This window comes from Sturnus vulgaris, chromosome 2, assembly GCF_052056855.1.
Source record: "Sturnus vulgaris isolate bStuVul1 chromosome 2, bStuVul1.hap1, whole genome shotgun sequence".
In the NCBI taxonomy this organism is placed as follows: domain Eukaryota; kingdom Metazoa; phylum Chordata; class Aves; order Passeriformes; family Sturnidae; genus Sturnus; species Sturnus vulgaris.
The window spans coordinates 16895539-16915107 of NC_142244.1; positions in this window are offsets into that span (position 1 = coordinate 16895539).

The window sequence follows — 19569 nt, forward strand, 5'->3', positions numbered from 1 at the left end:
CAAATAATCCCACTCATCTGTCTGTCAGGAGAGGAAAGAAAGCAGCAAAACACTTTGGGATGTCAGCCAGGCAACTGTCATAGAGCAAACAGCTGCCTGGCTCTCCTCCAGTGACAAAAACACAGCAGCCTTGGCACAGGGAGGAGGAGGATGTAGTGTGAGCCAAGCAACAAGCATTGCTTGGTCCTTGGTGTTTGGGAGAGTGCTGTGCTCTTCCAGGAGCCATGCAGAGAGGAAGGCAGCCCTGGTGAGAGCAGCCAGGCAGCAATCCTGGGGATCACACACACTCCTAAGGAGAGTGTGAGCCTGGGCATCAGCTCCTCTACTGAAAAACAAGAGTGGAAATACCAGAGCAGCGCCAGTGCTTCCTGCACCAGTAACTCCTCCAAGGGCCTCCCACAGCATCTGCAGATGCTGAGAAACCAGGAGGCAAGGGGCAAGCATCCCTGAGGCAAGCAAGTCCCAGCAAGTGACAGGATCATGCCCTCTACAGCTACTGCATGGGGAATGGGGTGGAGGAAAGGTGGCCAGCCCAAACCAGCTGCCATCCTTTTGTCTTCCTTTAGCTGGTGTCTCTTCACCATGGGGAAGAGGCAGGAGCAGCCAAGAGTTCTTCCCGTGACTCCCAAATAAGTGCTTTACCATAACCCAGGAAACAAAGAATCACTACTTTGGGAGGCAAGGCGCTCATCTTTCACCAGCCTCTGATCTCCCACAGCTCTAATTGACCTCAGCAGAAAACACGGATGTGCTGCACTTTGAAGAAAAAAATCACTCCTCTGTGTTATCCCAGCTATTCCCAGGAGAGGTTATAGCCAGAGAAATTTGGTTGTTCACACGTATCCACAGGAGGTTTGTGCCCACAAAGACATTTCTGCTGGGTTTCTGCTGATACCAAATGCATCCTCTTTGATGTGCATTTTTGGGTCAATGCACACCAACATCCTCCACGTGCCCTTTCATCCTGCAGGAACCAGAGAACCACTTCTGATGGGAGAAATCATTTGAAAATTACTCCAGAAAGCTGATATCTGTCTGCACTCTGGACCCCCTGGGAAAATGGGACCCAGCAGGCATCCCAGGAGGTTTGGTGCTGCTCCTGGCTCTTACTCCTTGCTTGGCATTTCTTCCCATTGCCTAAGACCTCCCTGTGGCAGAGGAGGTTTGAAACCCTTCAGCTCTGAGCAATGCCAGCTGAATATTGAGGCTGATTTTCTTTATATAGATTCTGTTTTTCTCTTTCTATTAATGGTCTCTGGAAGCTCCCAGGCCAATTGTTTGAGAGCAGATTCTATAGCTGCATGTGACAGTAAGGAGAGAAAATATGCTAATACATTCCCAACACGGGAAGAGAAATGCCAGGTCAGGCTGTGGGAAAGGCAGCAGCCCCACAAGGAGAAGCAGCTTTGCACAGGCAAGGAGAGCAGGTCACCACCATGTCAGTGGCACACCTGGCTAGGAGGGGGCCAGGCTTGCTGAGCTTTCAAGAAAAGTGTGGCTTTCCCTGGTGCAAAGAGTGGATTTATCATGGAATGAGCGTGGAGGCACGAGGGTATGACAGATCCTCCTGGTGAGCTTGCTTGGTCTCCATCCCTCTTGGCTGTAGGCACTGGAATGAGACACAGCTGGTGACAGGATGGTGTGAACACCTCATGTGCCTGGGGATGGCACCTGACATAATCTCAGACTCAAAGGAGAAAAATGTTTATTCCCTGAGCCTCAGAAAGGCAGCACTGAGGTGGAGATTAGCTGCTGGGAGAGGGTGAAATCAGACAAGAGGTTTCTGGACAGCTTTGGAGGTCAGATGGCTGTTGGGAGAAGGAAAATTGTAGGCTGAACTTTCCCCACACGTAATTCAGAGAAACCTGAATCTTCACACGCTTCCCAATCAGATAATCCACAGATTACACGCATGGAGGCACACCAACTTCTCCTCTGGTTTCAAGGAATTCAAAAGGTGAAATTGATTCTGCATGTGCAGGATGTCGTGTTTTCAATCACTGCTTATGTCTTGTTTACCATTCCAGCCCTGGGAAGCACACAGCCTCCTCATTGAAAAGCTCTTCTTCCCTCACATCTTCATTCATCAAGCAAGCTGTCGACAGAAGCCTGTAAGCACAAAGCTCAACCACAGCAGTGGGCTTGGAAGACTGCTTTATTTTTAGAAAAAAACCCCAAAAACTTAAAACAACCATATTCCTCTGGAGAACTGACTCCAGAACCATTACTAGTAAAAGCTGCCTTGAAATAAAACCATCTCTAATTATGGCATTTAGCAGCAGTTTGAAGAGCCCAGTGCTCTCTCAATTTTATCAGAGGGGAATGCATTTTTGGGGAAGGCATTCAGGGCCAGTGAAGGACTCCAGGGCAGGCAGCATAACTGGCCTTAGCTTGCCTGTCACTGCTCACAGCAATCTGTGATGCCTTTGCTCACAAGACCCAGCATTTCCCCTCTGGCTCCTCATAATGCACCGAGATCTCCGATTCCTAAGTGGTTTGCAGTGCACAGTTCTTTTTCCCCAGTAACTCTCTCATTATAGGCCAATTTCAACTTATAAATTCATTTATAAGCCAGTCCATTTGTGCAGACCGTCTTGCTGGAGGCAGACTTCTGCCTTTCTCCATCTCCCTCCCTCCCTGCTTCACTGGAGCCTCTAATAAGGACAAGCGTGTGTGAATCCGGGACATCTCTGCTCTGCTGCTTGTGTGGGGCAGAGGCTGGGGCCAGGAACAGCTTCATCCAGCAGGACAAATTCGGGAAGGGGCAGTGTGGCTGTGGCTGGGAGATGTTCTTGCTGCCCAGCTATCTCAGGGTACAGGCAGTAGAGAGGGTGGTGGTTTCTGCAAACACAGCCGTGCCCAGCCCCTGCTGCCAGATCAGGGATGTGTTCCTCAATGTGTGCCCACAGGTTCTTCCCAGACCTCCCCCAGGGAGCAATGCCAACCCCAGGACACCCCCCCAGCAGGCAGAGGAAGGACTTGTTTCAGTTCACTCCATCATTCCCAGGTCTCTTCCTATCCCAGTGGCCCTGGGATGCTTTCCCATTGTTAACGCAGCTTTGGATCAAGTGTGTTTGGGCAGCAAACCAGGGACTGGGACAGGAGTGGCCACCACCTTTGGGCAAGGAGAGACAAGAGAAAGGGAAAGGATATGAAGGAAACCCAGCAGCAAGAAAGTCAACCTTGCCAGGGCCAAGAAAAGGCAGGGGCACCTTCTCCAAATGTGAATGGCCCCCACCCTCAGCTAAACCAAGTGAACCAGTCAGGGGTCACCAGGTTAACCCTAGCTCGAAGCTGACCATAAAAATGGGCCATCATTCACCTCTGCCACTGTACTGCTGAGGACACACTGACTGCAAGGCAGTGACCAAGAGGAGGAGGAGGAGAAGAGGGTGAAGTAACAAGCAATAGGAGAAAAGAGAATGGCCTCAAGTTGTGTGGGGGGCAGCTTCAGTGAAAGAGCCAGGAAGACTAAAAAGACTCACCTGGGTGGGGAGGAAAAGCCTGGTTAGGAGGGGTGAGTTCATGCTGTGGACAAAGCCAGGCACAGAATGTGGTGAGTGCCAGGGAAGGCACCTGTGCCAGGCCAATCTCACACCCATCACACAGCAATGACACCACTGTCACACGGGCAATCACACACTAATCATTAGCTTATCAAGCCTCAATCGTGTGACCATCATGACTTGATCACAGGATGATCACAAGCCAGTCGTGTGCAGAACAGGTGCCAACCACGCACTGATCAGGTGAGATCATGTGTCAATCACCCATCACGTGTCAATCATGAGCCATTCACATGATGATCACAAGAAGATCACACAAAATCCTGTAAGGATCATGCAGCAGTCATGTGGCCATCACAGGGATCACACATTAATTGTATGACCATCATATGTGACAATCACAAGATCACACAAAATCCTGTAAGGATCATGCAGCAGCCATGTGACCATCACATGGACCATTCAGTAATTATGTGACCATCACATGGATCACTCATTAATTATGTGACCATCACATGGACCACTCATTAATTACATGAACCATCACATGTGACAATCACAAGAAGATCACACAAAATCGTGTATCATGCAGCAGCTGTGTGACCATCACATCTATCACGCATTAATTGCACGACCAACATATGTGACAATCACAAGAAGATCACACAAAATCCAAGAGGATCACACAAAATCGTGTAAGGATCATGCAGCAGCCATGTGACCATCACAAGGACCACTCGTTAATTACATGATCATCGCACAACTATCGCCGGCTGGGTCTGCGGCTGGGCTCGGTCACCTTATGGGTCCTTCCCAGCCGAAAGGACTCGGTGATTTTGGGATGTCCGGCTCGGCGGCAGAGCCAGCACGGGCACAGCGCCGGGAGCCGTGGCTCGGTGTCCCGGGAAGCCCCAGCAGATGGTGCCAGACTGTCAGGAACCCTCCGGGAGCCCGGCCCGGCTCCGCCGCCCCTGCAGCCCGCGGGCTGCCACGGGCAAGGAGCGCTGACAGATTTTGGGATGCTGCACCAAGAGGCAGGAATTCCTCGGAGGCTGCGAGGACATCGGCATCCACCTCCTCCACTTCGGCCAGCACTCCTTGGCCAACATCTCGTTGTTTCCAACCTTTTTATTTTTCCACTGCGATGTTTGCTCCTCGGAATCACCAGAGCAATGCGGTTCCCCCTTCCCTCCTCTTGGCTGACTTTGCTTTGGGCAATTTATCTCGATCCTCAGTGTAAAATTTTCCTTTGCACCACTTCATCCTATTATTCCAGAATAAATCAGGATCATTTCCATGTCAAATGCCAGCAGAAGAGGGAGAGTTTCATTGCTAAGGCAGTTCAGAGATTTTTCCCTGTGCTCATGCATGGGGACAACAGAGTCTTCCTGCTGATCCTGGGCTTTTTGGAGGTACCTCGGGCTCCCACACCAATGATGCTTTCCCACACCTCTCTGTGAGCAGGACTGTGCCAGAGGGTGGTGAAGATGCAGGGAGCTGTGCCATACCAAGGACCAGCTGCCTGGGAAGACACACAGAGGTGTTTCAGGGACAACCAGAGGGGGTACCTCGATAGCCAGCAATGTTCTGGCAGGACTGCCAGCAGACAGCAAACCCACGGGCCTCAGACCCCAAAAATGAGGATATGTGCCCCCAGGGATGGAAAACTGCTGACCTCAAGCATCCACAGGGGTTTGGTGCTCCCAGCAGCTGGTGATACAGTCACAGCTGAACAAAAGTCAGCTTTTAAATTACAGAGCAGAAAGCCCACCCATTCCTCATCTACACCCAACAGCTAAGCTCTCTAACGTGTTATTAAAACCATGACACCACTGTTCCAGGAGCCTGGGAGAGCTGAGTGAGCAGAGCCCCTTGGAAAGCAGGGTTGGGACCAAGAGCCAATGCTCCAGGAGGGGACTTGGAGCTGGAACCTGAACGTGGGAGCTGTCTGGCAGAGAGCTGCCTGCCCAGCTTTGCTTTCCCTGGCAAGTGCCCTCACCCTCCCCTCTACTCCAGGTCCTCATGCAGGGAATTGTATCACCAAATCCTGCTCTCTGCTCTGAAGGCTTGTCCCAAACCTGCTGAGGATCTTTCCTTTTGGTCTGACAACCAAACTGCAATGGGCCAAGGAGCACAACAGCTCCTTGTCACACACAGGAGCTCTTTTCTCTCTGTACACACCATCCCAGCCCTTTCCTCCAGCAGGAACTCAGCTCTGTGTCCCCAGCCTCTCCAGCCCTGACCTCGGGATGCAGCCACCTCACCTCTCCCCTGCCTCGCACTCTACAGGCACCAGCATCCATAATGCTTTCCTGCTTTTTGGGGGAATGCAGGTGCTTCAGCCTTGCTTTGTGAACATCCCTGTCCCTTCATGAGGTTGGGGCAGCAGTGCCTCTGTTGTCAGGGTCCCCTCCAGCCCCTCCTGGCTGACACATCTGATCAAGTGCTTGGCAGCTGCAGCCTGTGCACGTTCCTGTGTCAGTGCAGGCACCAGCCTGGCTGGCAGCAGGCAGCAGTGCCCCCCAAAAACACTGTGAGGTGTTTGCAGCCACCCTGCAGCTGCCAGCCTCAAAAGCAGCCCTGGATGAAGTCTCACTTCAGACAAGCCTATATCCAGGCTGGTTTTATCAGTAAGGAGGCCTGAGAGAGCGTTTTGCCCCTCCCCATGGATGTGCTCTCACTGCCCTTTCTTCGGGTTGCAATGAAATTTGATAAAAAGGGTTGCAGTCTCCGCTGTATTAAGGTCCCCCTGACTTACATCCCATATTTCCACAAGTGTGGGTAAGCAGATAGAGGATTGAGACCCCCACCATCACAGTGTCCTTAGCTCAGCTGCCACCAGGCAGCTACAGCTCTCCAGGGCACAGTTAAGTACATCTTCTCTCCCCACAGGGGCATTTTTAATCAGAAGGTTCAGCTTGTTCATTTCTCTCTGGGTCACTGCCAGCAGTGGGGCCCTCAGCCACAAACCATGACCTCGGTGTTGCAGTGAGGAAAGGTGAGACATCACCCAGCAGGAAAACACTCAAGCTTGAACATTGCCACAGCAGAGGAATCAGGAGCAGAAAAATTGAGGACACAAGTGTGATTTCACATATTTAACCTCTTGATAATTCCCTCTGTCTGTATTACCTCTCAGCTTCCAAATCCTCAGTTTTGCTCAGACAGAGGGAGATTTCTCTCAAGGCTTTAAATCTTGGGATTATATTCCTAGGAGATGCCAGTCCAGGTCACGCTGGTAGGCTGTCTAGCCTCATCTCCCACTGTAGCCATGGGGAAGAGCACACAGGGTCGAGCACTCCTGAGTTCTGTCCCCACCATCCTCTCAAAGCTATGGGTGTGAGAGGGAACCTCCCATCCCTTGGAGTACCCCAGTCCTGAGCCTGTTGTCCTCAAATGCCTCTCACCCTGCCCAAACCTGCTGGGGGTGCCTGCCTCCAAGGGGCACAGGTCCAGGTGACCAGGACCTGCTGCATGAAGGTGTGATTCTTCTTGTGGCTTCTTCCAAAGAAGTGTAGGGATTTCAGTGAGTGGCTGTGCTGCAGGGTTGGGTGAACAACTCCCTGTTTGCTGCCTGTGTGGCTTAGCAAACCTCGTTTGTATTCCTTGGCAGCCTCCTCCTCTTCAAAAACTGAAGTATTTCCACATCCCTTAGCTTTCAAAGGACAAAGTTAAGGTTATGTGAGCCTAACCTGCATCCCTTAAAGTGACAATATAACCATACTTAATTCCATATTCTTGCCTTGGTATTCAGGTAGTGGCCCCAGGTTGAAGGCAAAGAACAGATCCAAGGTGACCAATGAGACACATCTGGGGAGATGTGAGAGGATTCAGCCTGAAAATCACTGTATAAACTAGAATAGCTCTGGCATGCCCCAATCAGCATTAACCAGGAGACAGCTCTAGGCCTAGCACATGAGTCTTTGACTGTCAGGACATAGAAGGTTTTAAAAGAAGTGAGATAAAGCCATTCTGAGCCCTGCTGCAAGACTGGAAAAGTGGCATGAACAGCTTGTGCTGGTGTAAGCACAGTTTCAGTTTCTTGCAGTTTGTCTCGAGGTTTCCTTTCACACCACAGGGCTCTCATTGCAGGTAGCCTGACATTTCTAGAGCAGGCAAAGGCAGCAGTGAACATTAGTGCATATATAACTTGCTGGAGATATTGTCTGGATCTCCAGATGGGTTACATGAGGCAATTATGAAACTCTGAGCTGGTTAGACTCCTATGACAATGACAAGCAAGAAAAAAAATACGGTAGCTTGTTGGCTTTTCTCTGCACCTCAGGCCTTTGAATGAACAGAGATCACTTCACAGTGGTCCTTCCTGGACAATCTCCAAAAGATTTTGTCCCTCCTTGATGAGTTCAGCCTGCTGCAATGATATCATTGATAAGGAGACAACTTTATCACCTCTTTTTCTGGGCTGATATTTTAAACAAAGGTGTTTCATGTGTATGCAGGGCGTGGAAGAGAAGCAGAGGGGACAAAGAGAAGTGTTTGTGCAGGGCTGGTATGAGAAATTTACCCTGGCAGTGAAAAGTAAATGTGCATGACACAGCTGAAGGCAAGCTTGTGTGTTAACAGACAGACAGGAACACAAAATGGGATGAATAGTGAGCTAAAGAATATAAACACCAGGGAGTTCACAGCACCCAAAGACATGGTGTGAACCTATAGCAACTCCTCCTACACCTGCTGGCACCATCCTGGTGGATTCAGCCCTCCCTGGGAATTCATGAGGCCTCAGGATCTGAGTGCCTCCAATAGTGAAAGGTTTTTAAAAAATTTGCAACCAGAACTGTGGCCAGAATGCTGCACTTGAGAAAGGGTCAGGAAAAAACTATCCTGGAGTCAGAATCATGTCAAAATTATATTAAGAACCCCTAACTTTTGTAACATGTCAAGCTCCAAATTAGCCATCTCTCCAGCTCAAAGCATGTGAAATCCCCTCCTGTCCTTGGAAGGGGAGCACCCCAGGGAGAAGCAGATCAAGAAATCCTTAGAAGCACTAAGGAAGCCTCAGCAGGCTGCCAGTAGCAGGGATCTACCTTCAAGGGCACCAAACTTTCCTGCCTGGGGTGAACCAGCAGGTCTCAGCCTGAGGCAGTGGTCAAAATGAGTGATGCTGTCTAAAGGCCAGAAGAGAGACATGACCTGTCAGTGTGTGCTAAGCTTGCCAGGACCATCACCCTGCCCAGGATGAGCCCAGGCTCCTCTCAGGATCCCTGTGAAGGGTGAGCACCTCATCACTGCTGGCCCAGCTACCAGTGCCTTCCATGGAGAGAGGTTTTCTGTATGGACACACAGCTTTCCCAGTTCACAACCACAGACTCTCGTCCCTTTTTTTCCAGAAACAGATGTGCATGCTGAAGCTGAGGAGGTTTGCCAACCAAAACAAGCAGGGCACCTCTGGCCTTGGTGAAGCACGTGGCTGATGGCCAGCAGTATATCAGAGTGGCAGAGAAGTGAAAGCTGTCATTACCTGATATTCCAGCAGCTCATGATTTAACTTGCTCTGTGCTCTCCTGGATTCAGCCTGCTGCAAATCATAAACCCACAACCTCAGCCAAAACTGAGGGATTGGAAGGAACTTGAGTAACACAAGAGCTAGCAGAAAACCTGGTGCCAGCACGGAAACATGACATACAGTTCACTTTGCCCATGTGTGAAGTCAGCCACACCCCAAGTGTCCCTGCAGAAGCCCAGGGGCCCCGATGAGCAGCTCGAGGTGGGGAGAACCCCACATTCACGTGCTGGTGTAAAGCCAAAAGAGACAACACCACCGCAGCACAGATGGCAGGAATAAGGTGGAAAAAACATTTTTCATGGCCTTGACAGTGACCCAGAGTCCCACCACAAGAGGAATTGCTTTGGAAAGCACTCTGGCTGGGGATTTATGGGCAAACATGACTGTATATTTCACAGTACATTCTTATGGCCTCATCGGTCAATAATCTACATTTAACTCAGTCCCTTCAGAGTGTGATGGGCCATAACGCTTGTGAAGCAGCTGCTACATGCTGAAATAATAATCAAGGAAGCAGAGGGCAGAGCTGATAATTGACTCTGCTAATGTGCAAGTCGGGACTTTGAGTTATTGATCAGATATGCTTCAGTGGCTCAGCAAGAGCCCGATCCTCTGTGCCTGGAGGTTATCAACTCAGATGTTACCAAGAAGGGGGCACTCTCTTTCCCCTACATACTGCTTTTTGGGTTGTCTTTTATTCTGGATTTTTTTTTCAGCTTTTCCCCTGGGACTGGTCTAACACAGACCCCTGAAATTGCCTGGCAGAGCAGTTTTGCCCCCCATCCAGCCTGCTGGTGTCCTGCACACCCAGGTCATCTTCAGCATCAGGGACATAAACACACAATGCTGAGGAGGCAACAATTTTCACCCCTCAGTACCTCTTTATAGCACCACCCTGGGCATAGGTACCCCTTTGAATCCATTGCTTCCTCCTTCAGGTCTTCCACTTACCTCTCCTCTTTCTTGAGTGACCTTCTAGAGCTTCACTGCAGCTTTGACATGTTTCTCCCTGTCCCCAGAGGTTGCCATGGCTGACCAAGGCATGTCACTGACACTTCATCCCACGCCAGCACTGACCACCTGCTCGCCCACATCCTGGCCAGAGGCAGAGCCACAGTGATAACTCACTTCCTCTGATGCTGGCCAGATGTCTGCAGCCACGTCTTGAATGTGTGCTTGCAAAAAGCCTGCCAAAAAAGGTAACTAAGTTATGCCAGGCTGTTCTTCTTTTCAGCTGGTTCATTGCTTTGTTCAGACTCGCACGAATGCAGGAAATGTGGTTTCCTTCTGCAGAATCTCTGCAGGTTGCACCTCCGAGCAGTCTTACCCATGTAAGCTTCATGGCCAATTCTCCTAATTTGCTAGGCATTGCATTCATTTGCATGCATGTCAAACAGGCTTGTTATTCTCCAGATCAGCCCAAGAGCTGATAAAAATGTGAATAAAACATTCTCCATCTTTTTTATTTTTCCTATTTTTGTAAAAAGCGTGTGTGAGGCTCTTTTTCTTCAATGAGAGAAATATTTCTTTTTGAGATATGGCCCTTTCATCCTCATATTCCTCAAGACCTCTTGGCTGTACACCATCATGACCTGGAAGCTTAATGATACTTACTAGTTGTTCCAGCTCCTCCTCTCTCAGTCTCTGATGCTTTTTGCTCTTGGAGCAGAAAAGGGCAAGATCCAGAGCCATCTTCATAGTGGATATTCATGTGAAGGAATTATTCAGCCCTTCAAGAACATATTTAGTTTCCTTAATTGCTCTCTTCTAAGTACAGGTGACTCAGTCCTCAAATATTTAAGCAGACTTCCCGGTATGGGTTACTTGGGAAATCAATGGTTTTACACCTCTAGGTTTCTGCATGCTTAAACTCATTTTGATCTTCTAAGACTGGGAAAAAATATTGTCCAGTGAAGAGCATGAAAAGCTTAGTCTGAGTTGTCCAAAACCAGTCGTGAGATGCTTTCAGCAAGTGCTTTCAGAAAAGTCTAAGAATTCAGTGGAGAAATGTAAAAGCAGATTAAGTGACTGAAAGTTAGAGTGAGAAAAGCCATGTGCTCTTAGCTGGGGAAGGTAATTATTCACTGTAGTTTACTCCAAGAGGAGGGCTGGAGACTCTCCATCTTAACTTCTCCATCACTGCAACATTATTGAGACCTAACACGAGGTATCCAAGCGAAAAGCCAAAACATTCTGGATGTATTTGCAGGGCTACCCAAGACCCAAAATCTGTGAGCTCTCAGTAAAAGCTTTTAAAAAGTGACTAAGAGAGATGTGACGTGTGGCCTGGGGTGGAGGAACAACCACAATGCTGAGCTGTCTGTCAGGGGACAGCTGTGAGTCCCACCACAAGTGACAGCTGCTGGCCGTGGCAGTCGGTGGCACTGGGTCAAGTCTTGGCTGCTCTCCAGCTCCTGGCACACAGCTGCCAAGGCTGGTCAGCCCAGTGGATGAGTGACAAACCCTCGAGCAGCACTGTGATGCCCAGACATGTCCAGGGGTAAGAGGTGCTGGACATAGCCCAGGGGACACAGGATTTCTGTCCTGGCAGGGCAATCACCACGAGTGCTGTGAACGCAGCCACAGTGAGAGCCAGGGGCTGTGCTGCAGGACAGACACCGTGCCTCACACTGTGCCCCTCCTGCTCTGGTGGCACTTTCTCTGAGCTCTGGGTTGAGCAGATGCTCTTCCAGGCTTAGACAGAGCCCTGCCCAAGGCCAACAAAATACTTCACTCTTGTGCTTGCTCATGAGGCTGGAGGTAATACTGATTTTCAGATATAAACCCCTTCAGCCCGTCAGGTTCCTGCTGATAATAATGTTGTTTTTGACCACCAGAAAAAAAAAAAAAACATTGATTCTTTCAGATGGTGATTTCTTCTAGTTCTGCCATGGTTTGGTGATTCTCAGCACCTTGAAGCAACAAACTATGGTTTCAATTTGAGTAGATGTTCCTGCAGGCTTTCTCTCCATGTCTTAACCAGACACCCCAAAAAGGCCCTCATTTCCTTGGATCCCTCCTTACTGCTCTGTGGGTCATGGCTCTGGGGCCACTGTCACAGGTCTCCAAGCCACCCTTCTTCACTTTCTCCTGAACAAGATTCAAAAGCAGAGGCTCATCCTCTTTCATTTCAAAGGATAAGATGGGATTCAAGAGCCAGCTGAGCTGGTAATAGCTATTGGATTTCAGGTGGACGTCTGGCACTCCTCCCTGCCCAACATCCTACCTCTTTGAGGCTGCATCCCTCAAAATCTCACGGCAGAGTCCAAGCACTGCTTGGTGTCCAATGGACTCTGCTTCTCCTCTGTCTGCAGAAGAGGAGCAGGATAGCTTCCAATTCATCCACTGCTGGATACTGAGGAATGTGCCTGTGTTCCCAACAGCATTTCTCATTTCCCATGTTGTCTTTCCAGCCAAATTGATCTGTTGCCAGATGTTGCTTACCTTGCTGAGTCTGCAGCTCATGCAGGTGACAGATTTTCATATGGATTCGTAGCAAAAAGTTGACAAGCCTCTTGCAGGTTTGCTGTGGCTGGCAGGGTGCTGAGCTGCAGCAAGGGAAACAGGAAGGCTCTTGTTCTGCTCACTCCCATGATGCATGAAAAGCTAGGAAAAAGCCAGCCAGGCAGGAAAGTGATGGCTCCATATGGAGATTCAGGATGCCAGGGGTCAGCTCTGCCAATCAGAGACATGGAAGATGGGGATTTTGAAAAGAAAAATGGCATTTTACAAGCATCAGGAAAAACTTTCCAAATGCCCATGCCAGCTGGACAGAGCCTTGCCTGGAAGATGTGTAAATACAGGGCCTGCAGCAGCAGATTTGCAAGGCAGAAGCCACAGTGTGGGTGTTGTTGGCCTCCCCCAGCATCCCCACTTCCCATGGGGAAGGAGAAGCTGCATCTCTGCAGGGGTGGGAGGTGACACATCATGGTGCCTTGGGGTTCCTGTTGCAGCAAAATCTTCCTGCAATTGCTTTGCTCACCTTCAGTGTGCAAACAAGCCCTGCCACCCATGGCCAGTGGCCAGCTCCCCTCTCTGCAGCATGGCAGTGCCTCTGCAGTGACACAAACCCTGCACACAAACCAGCTGCTCCCTGGGGTCTCCTGGCTTTGGCTGGAGAAAGCTCAGGGGGGAACCTCATCACAGTTTTCCAGGACCTAAAAGGTGGCTACAATTTAGACAGAGGTTCTCTCTTCACAAGGAGCCACATGGAGAGGGTACAAGTTGGGTACAAATTGCAGGAGGAGAGATTTCATCTTGATATAACAAATATATTTTTTACAGTGAGAACAATCAATCACTGGAACAACCTCCCCAGGGATGTGGCAGAGCCTCATGGCTGGAAGTTTTCAAGATGTGAATGGACAGAGTGCCAGAGAATCTCATCTACACTCTCTCTTTCCCATGAAAGGCTGAACCAGATGATCTTTTAAGGTCTCTTCCAGCCTGGGCCATTCTGTGCTTCTCAGACTGGTCCCATCTCCAGACCCCAGCCTCCCTCCAGGTCCTTGCACTTCCTGATCCCTGTGCAGGCTCCCTCCCAAGCATTTCTCCTGCTACTCAGGGACACTTCCTCCATCCATCCATCCTGGAATTCCCTCCCCTGCCTCCTGCTAGAGGGAATCATGACTGTGCTTTGACCAGACAGCAGGTGCCCTTGACAAGAGAAGCATTGTCTCTGCTTGCAGATGCCTTTTCTGCTTCTTTTCTTCTGCAGAAGAATTCATTCCTTTGTTTCTCCTCTCACCTCCCCCTGAAAAAGCAGAGAATAAAGGGGGAGACAAACTTGCCACTTTGTTGTCCCTAATCAGAAGGACACATGGAGTAGAAGATGATGTATTTAAGAATGCACCTGAAGGATTTTTGATATCCTACCCACATCCCCATTCAGCTCTTGGATCCAGGGTGCCATTTATCCTAATCTGTGCCTTTGCACTTCACAGCAATCACCCTTTGCATGAGATCACACAACTCCTACACCCACAGCAGCACACAAATCACCAGTCCCAACCCTGTCCCAAATAAATCACAGCTCATCTCCTCACTATAGTGAGGCAGTGGCACAAATCACCCATTGGCCAAAGGAACCAGGGAAGTGTAAAACATGCCCAACATGCAAACACAGACTGCAGCTACAGGGCAGCTCCCAGGACTGGAGGGATGGTATTGGTGGTTACCAAATGATTCTGCTATGTGTGTGTAAAGCATTCCCATTGCCCAAAATACCCTGCCTGAATTTAGAAACAGGTCCCCTCCAGCTCAGCAAGGAACATTTCTGCACTGGAGCTTCTGACCTCCATAATTTCAACAGGCAACAGATCTGGGGATATTATTCCAGATGCTTCATCCCACACTATAGCATCTGCAAATGGGATGGAGACAGAAGTGTCTGATCCAAACCCAAACTAGCTGCCTCAATGGTTCAGAAGGAGTTTTTGGTCTTAATTCATCATTAAAAGCTGGACAGTTCAGAGTGTCTTACAACCTGCTAATGAAGCAAGTGTACCAAGGAGAGAAACACGAATCCCGTTTTTGTGCCAAAACTGAATTCAATTTCGTAGAGAAACTGCATATTCAATACAGGGTATCCAGTGATCTCCCAGCTCCACTCTGCTCTTTTCCTTCCCTAACAGGATCTTCCCAGCACTACTTACCTCATCAGCCTTTCATTGGGACTGAGCCAGGAACCCCAGACAATCTGTCCCGTTGCCTCCAAACAACTTTCTGTCTGTCACTAACAGGTCTGCAGCATCCATATGTCCCACAGCCTTCAGTAACAACAGTCTTAATCTCCTTCCTCGTCACCAGTTATCAAAATATCCGTGGCAGAAATAGATGCTAAATTTCAGATCATTAGCAGAAAACAGAACCAATTATGGAAAAAAAAAAAAAAAGAGATCTCACACTGGATTAAAAATAGATTGGTTTTATCCATCCTCATTGCTTCAACTGAGCATGCAAACTGCAGACTTTTCAAGTTCAAAGGGGAAATGTGCCTGGCTTGGAGGCCAGCAAATCTGGTCTGTGTGGGGATGTGCCCACCTGGCTCAGGTGTGAAGCACAGAGGAAGGTGTGTGCAGCTCCACAGTTTGTGCCATGGGCCTGGGATGCCTCGTGGGGGGCACCTGGGCAAGCCTGGCTGGGGAGTGGGCAGGGTTGGCTTCTGCACTGGGTGCCTGTCTCTGCTGGGCATATGGGGCCAGAGGTCTGAGAAGGCAGCAAAAGGTTGGCAAAATTTGCTTTTCCCATGCAAATCTGATCAACATTTTGGTCTCTAACACAGGTCTTTGCCTCCTAAGGGATTTGAAATGATCTGAGAAGAAAAGCTGTCCATTAGGCTCCCCTCAGTGGTTTTGCTGCAGGAATGTAATATCCTTGGACAGCATCCTTTCCTCTCACCTTGAAAAGCTTGGAGCTGAAAACCAGCACCAAAGGAGAGGCATAACTTCTGCCACCACTAATGTGCCCTTCTGATGGTGCCAGTATGGCAGGCCCTGACTAAATAAAAAAATCTGTCTCAAAGAAGGGAGGAGGAGGTGAGGGGAGGATGCCAGCAAAGCGAGCGTGGCTCTCAGCAAGCACAAGGAACAACCAAGTCTCCAGGAGATGAAGTGTGTCTTCCATCTCCCTGACAGAGGAAATTTTGGGAAAGAATACTTTCCAGCTGTAAGGGAAAATTGAAGCTCAGCAGTGCTAGGGGACAGTTTCAGCTGCTGCTGCCCCCCCTTACCAGGGCTCCAGCACCAGGTTCAGCATCAGTGACCATCACCAGCCCAGGGCAGGCAAGAACCCCCTGCAGCCACAGCACTGGTGGGCAACGAGCAGGGGGAAATAGCTCATCTGGAGCCAAGAGCTTCCATGTTGAGATGGAACATGGACACGAACTTTATGTGAAGATGGATTGTTTAAATGCCTTGAGAGTTTGTTTTGGCTGGGGCAAGCACAAGGGCTCAGAGAAGGGAACAAAAACATTCGATACAATTTCCAGGAGGATTATTTGTTCTGCATCATCTCAACAGAGTCCCAAAACACTATTATCACTAGGCTTAAGTTCATTTTTTGGGCTCTGTAGTGCTGCCGGGAAATGCTTGGAAGGGGGTCTACAAATTCACACCTCCCCAAATAAAAATCTGGAAGACTATGTGAAATAAAGAGGGAATAAGAACATGGAAAGTTTCACAAAGAAAAGTAGCTGCAGCTTGGCTACACAAGTGCTTCATCTATTCCAAGTACAGTAAATGGAAATAAAACTCTGAGTCAAACCTTATTTGTCCTGTTAATTCAGCTAAGAATAAAGTCACAACAGAGAGGGGAGAAAAAGATATACAAAACATTCTTAAATGGCTTAAACTAAACTAAATCATTTACCAGAATACAGTTACAATAAAAGCAATTAGCATGCAAAATATTAAGAACCTTTCCTGTCTTTAAAATATCTACGGGCAACAAATAGAGGTGCACAAAAGACAGATTATGAGCAAATCTCAACCTCTTATACCATCACTTCTCAAATTAATTATCTGATAATCACCATGACATTCATTTACAGAATAGGTATCCCATTTAAAAATAAACCTGCACATAAATAGAAAAGAAAAGTTAATTAACAAAACAATTAAGCACCCAGCAATGTAAAAACTCTGCTGACTCCACTGCCCAGCAGTTGCAAGTCTGATGGAACTTTGTGCTGAACTCTCAGTTTGAGGCACTGGGGTCTACACTTCTGGCACCAAAGAGACACATGCTGTCATGAAAAATAAGTTGCAAGCTTGTCAGTGACAAGGAAGAACAAGAAAAACTCGATCCCACTTCAGTGCAGCTTATCCTTATTTCTACCTCCATCAAATAAAGCACATAAGCCTCCATGGAAATCACATACTTGCATCTTGAGCTGAATAGGGATAAGCAAAGAACATGCTTGAATATTTTGCAGAATTAGATCCACAATCTTAATTTCATACTGCAGCAATTCATTCTCTGAAAAATCTGTTTCTATGGAAACTTATTTTGGATCCAGCAGAGAGATTTTTCCCTTTGATTCTTACTATTAGAGTCAGTCTTTTCTCTTGTCTCTTTCTCTAGAGATATTCTAAAGAACAGATTTCCTATTTCTTTCCCTGTTTCACAGCAAACCACTATGTCTAGGTTTCCTCATTTGTTAAGCAGAAAAAATTCTCAACTATCTTATTGTGATAGTGTGAAGTCCTTGAATGCTGTAGAGAAAGAAAGGATAATGGATAATCTAAAAGCTTCATCTTGCCTCGTGGCCTACAGATTAACATGATTTACTGTACTGAAAGGGGATTCTAAATCTTTCAAAAGCATATTTAGGAAAAAACCAAAACTCTTCACCAGCCTTCTCTGTGCCCTGGTGTGCTGTCCTTTCTAGGGGAGGAGGAACAGCCCTGCATGGAAGGTGTGAATGCTCCCCAGGTGTACACAGCAGCAAAATTATGCTTTTATCTTTATTTCCTGATAACTCTCTCCTTTTTTGCTATCTCGGCTGCTCTGATCATCGTGCAGATGTTAAATACACCTGGCTGTTCTCACATGTAGGTTTTGCTTCTGAGTGACAGTGGTCAGCTCAGACCCCATCGTTTCATATGTGAAGCTAAGACTGGTTAATTTTTGCCACCATGCCTCACTTTACAGTCACCTACACAAATGTCATCTCCTGTTTCATTATCCAGCCACTGAGTCTCATAACACCCTGTGAATTTCGTCAGTCAGCCCTTGTTGCTAATGCCTTGATTAACTTGATGTTATCTTTCTTTGTTTAGCAATCATCCTCTTTTCCAGACCACTTCTGTGTTCACTGAGCAGCACAGGTCTCATTGCTGGTGACCTCCCTTTTCTGTCAGAACCATTTACTTTCTTTTCTGCCTGGTATTTTTAACAAATAGCTTAGCCCTGCGAGGAGCTGCCAGTTTTGTCCTATCCTTACTTAGTTTCTGTAATAACGATGGACATTGTGGAGCCTCTTTGGGCTCCACACAGACTACAGCCACGAGATTTTTCCCATTCACATGCTGACTCCTTCAAAGACCCTAATAGATTTGTGAGCCATGCCTGCCTTTTTCAATAGCCAGAGCACTTCTTCCTTGCTTAGTGCAGAGGTCAATCCTCTCTGCAGGTGCCTGCAGGTCCCTCAGATTTCTCATGTCTGCCTGGTGAAGCATAGCAGCTTGCAGAGACATCCAAAACTCTGAATACCCAGGAGGGCACACAACAAAGTCCAGCCTCATCCTAGGACCCAAAAGCCTTGTATTTGTGAAGAGTATAATAAATATTCCTTTAGACTTTCATTCTTCAAGTCAATTCAGATCTTTCCCCAACAGAATCTCAAGAAGCTGCCATGGTCCAGTATCAGCCACCAGGCTCCCGGGTCACTGCTTCGGGATTAATGACTCCATCCCCAGGAGCCTCTGGGTCTGTCCCACAATATCTTTGTCAGTTGTCTTGCTCAAGTTCAATTCAATGCCCAAATGACAGCACAAAATGAACACCACCTATCCTCCCATACCTTTGCCTCACCTGGTGTCACTGTTGAGGCAGGTGTCAATACAAATAGACACACTACATTTCAGAAGGCTAATACTCCATTCATTACAACAGCATGCTGTCTCTTATACCCTCTACAAAGTTTACATTTTGTTCATTGGTTACAAAAAATCAACATAACGTTGATTGGTGTAAAACCATCCACACCTCTGTTTTTCACCAAGACTTTTCTAAAAATACTTTTTCCAGCTGCAGGTTTTCTTTCTCGCTTATCTCCTTTTCCTTCTTCTCTTCTTGGTCTCCAGGCCAACAGCCTTGATAAGATTCCTTTCAGAAATAACCCTTATTCATTAACCCTCTCTAGCCCACAGACCTACCATAACCTGGAGAACTCCCCAAACTGATGCCCATGCTCCGAGACCAAAGATCAGGATGACTTTGCGTTGCCTGCACAGGATATGTGCCTTAAAACATGGGCAGGACAGCCTGCTCAGGCTTTCTGTCCAAGCACAGAGGGGCTGAGGGCACACAGAAAGCAGGGGACACTGTGACATCGCCCCCATCCTTGCTCCCCGTCTCTTTAGACCTTCAGTAATTCCTCCCTGAATTGCCTGCCTCTCCCAGCATTGCCAGGCAGCAGTGTACGTCCCACTTCATTAAGCCTGTAAGCCACTGGCTGGATGATATCTGACTCGCATCCCTTTGCAATTTAAAACGGGCATTTGCTTCAGATCAAAGCGGCAGCGGCAGCAGGAACAGGAATTAGCATCTCGCAGCCTCTCTCTCCCTGGTTTCATTGCCACAGTGTGTCTCCCTCATTACTGGGGAAATGAAATGTCTTCACAGTTCAGGCTGCCTCTGCCTTTTTATCCCGCGGCCACCGCGTGAGGCATTACAGCCACATTTAACATCGATTGGTCACGGCCCTTCCCTTTCAAATGGGACACTGGACCTCTCCTCCCTATTAGCATCCCACGAGGGGGCTGGGAGGAGTCACAGCCCCTCCTGGTATGCCATACTGCTTCCAGCATCCAC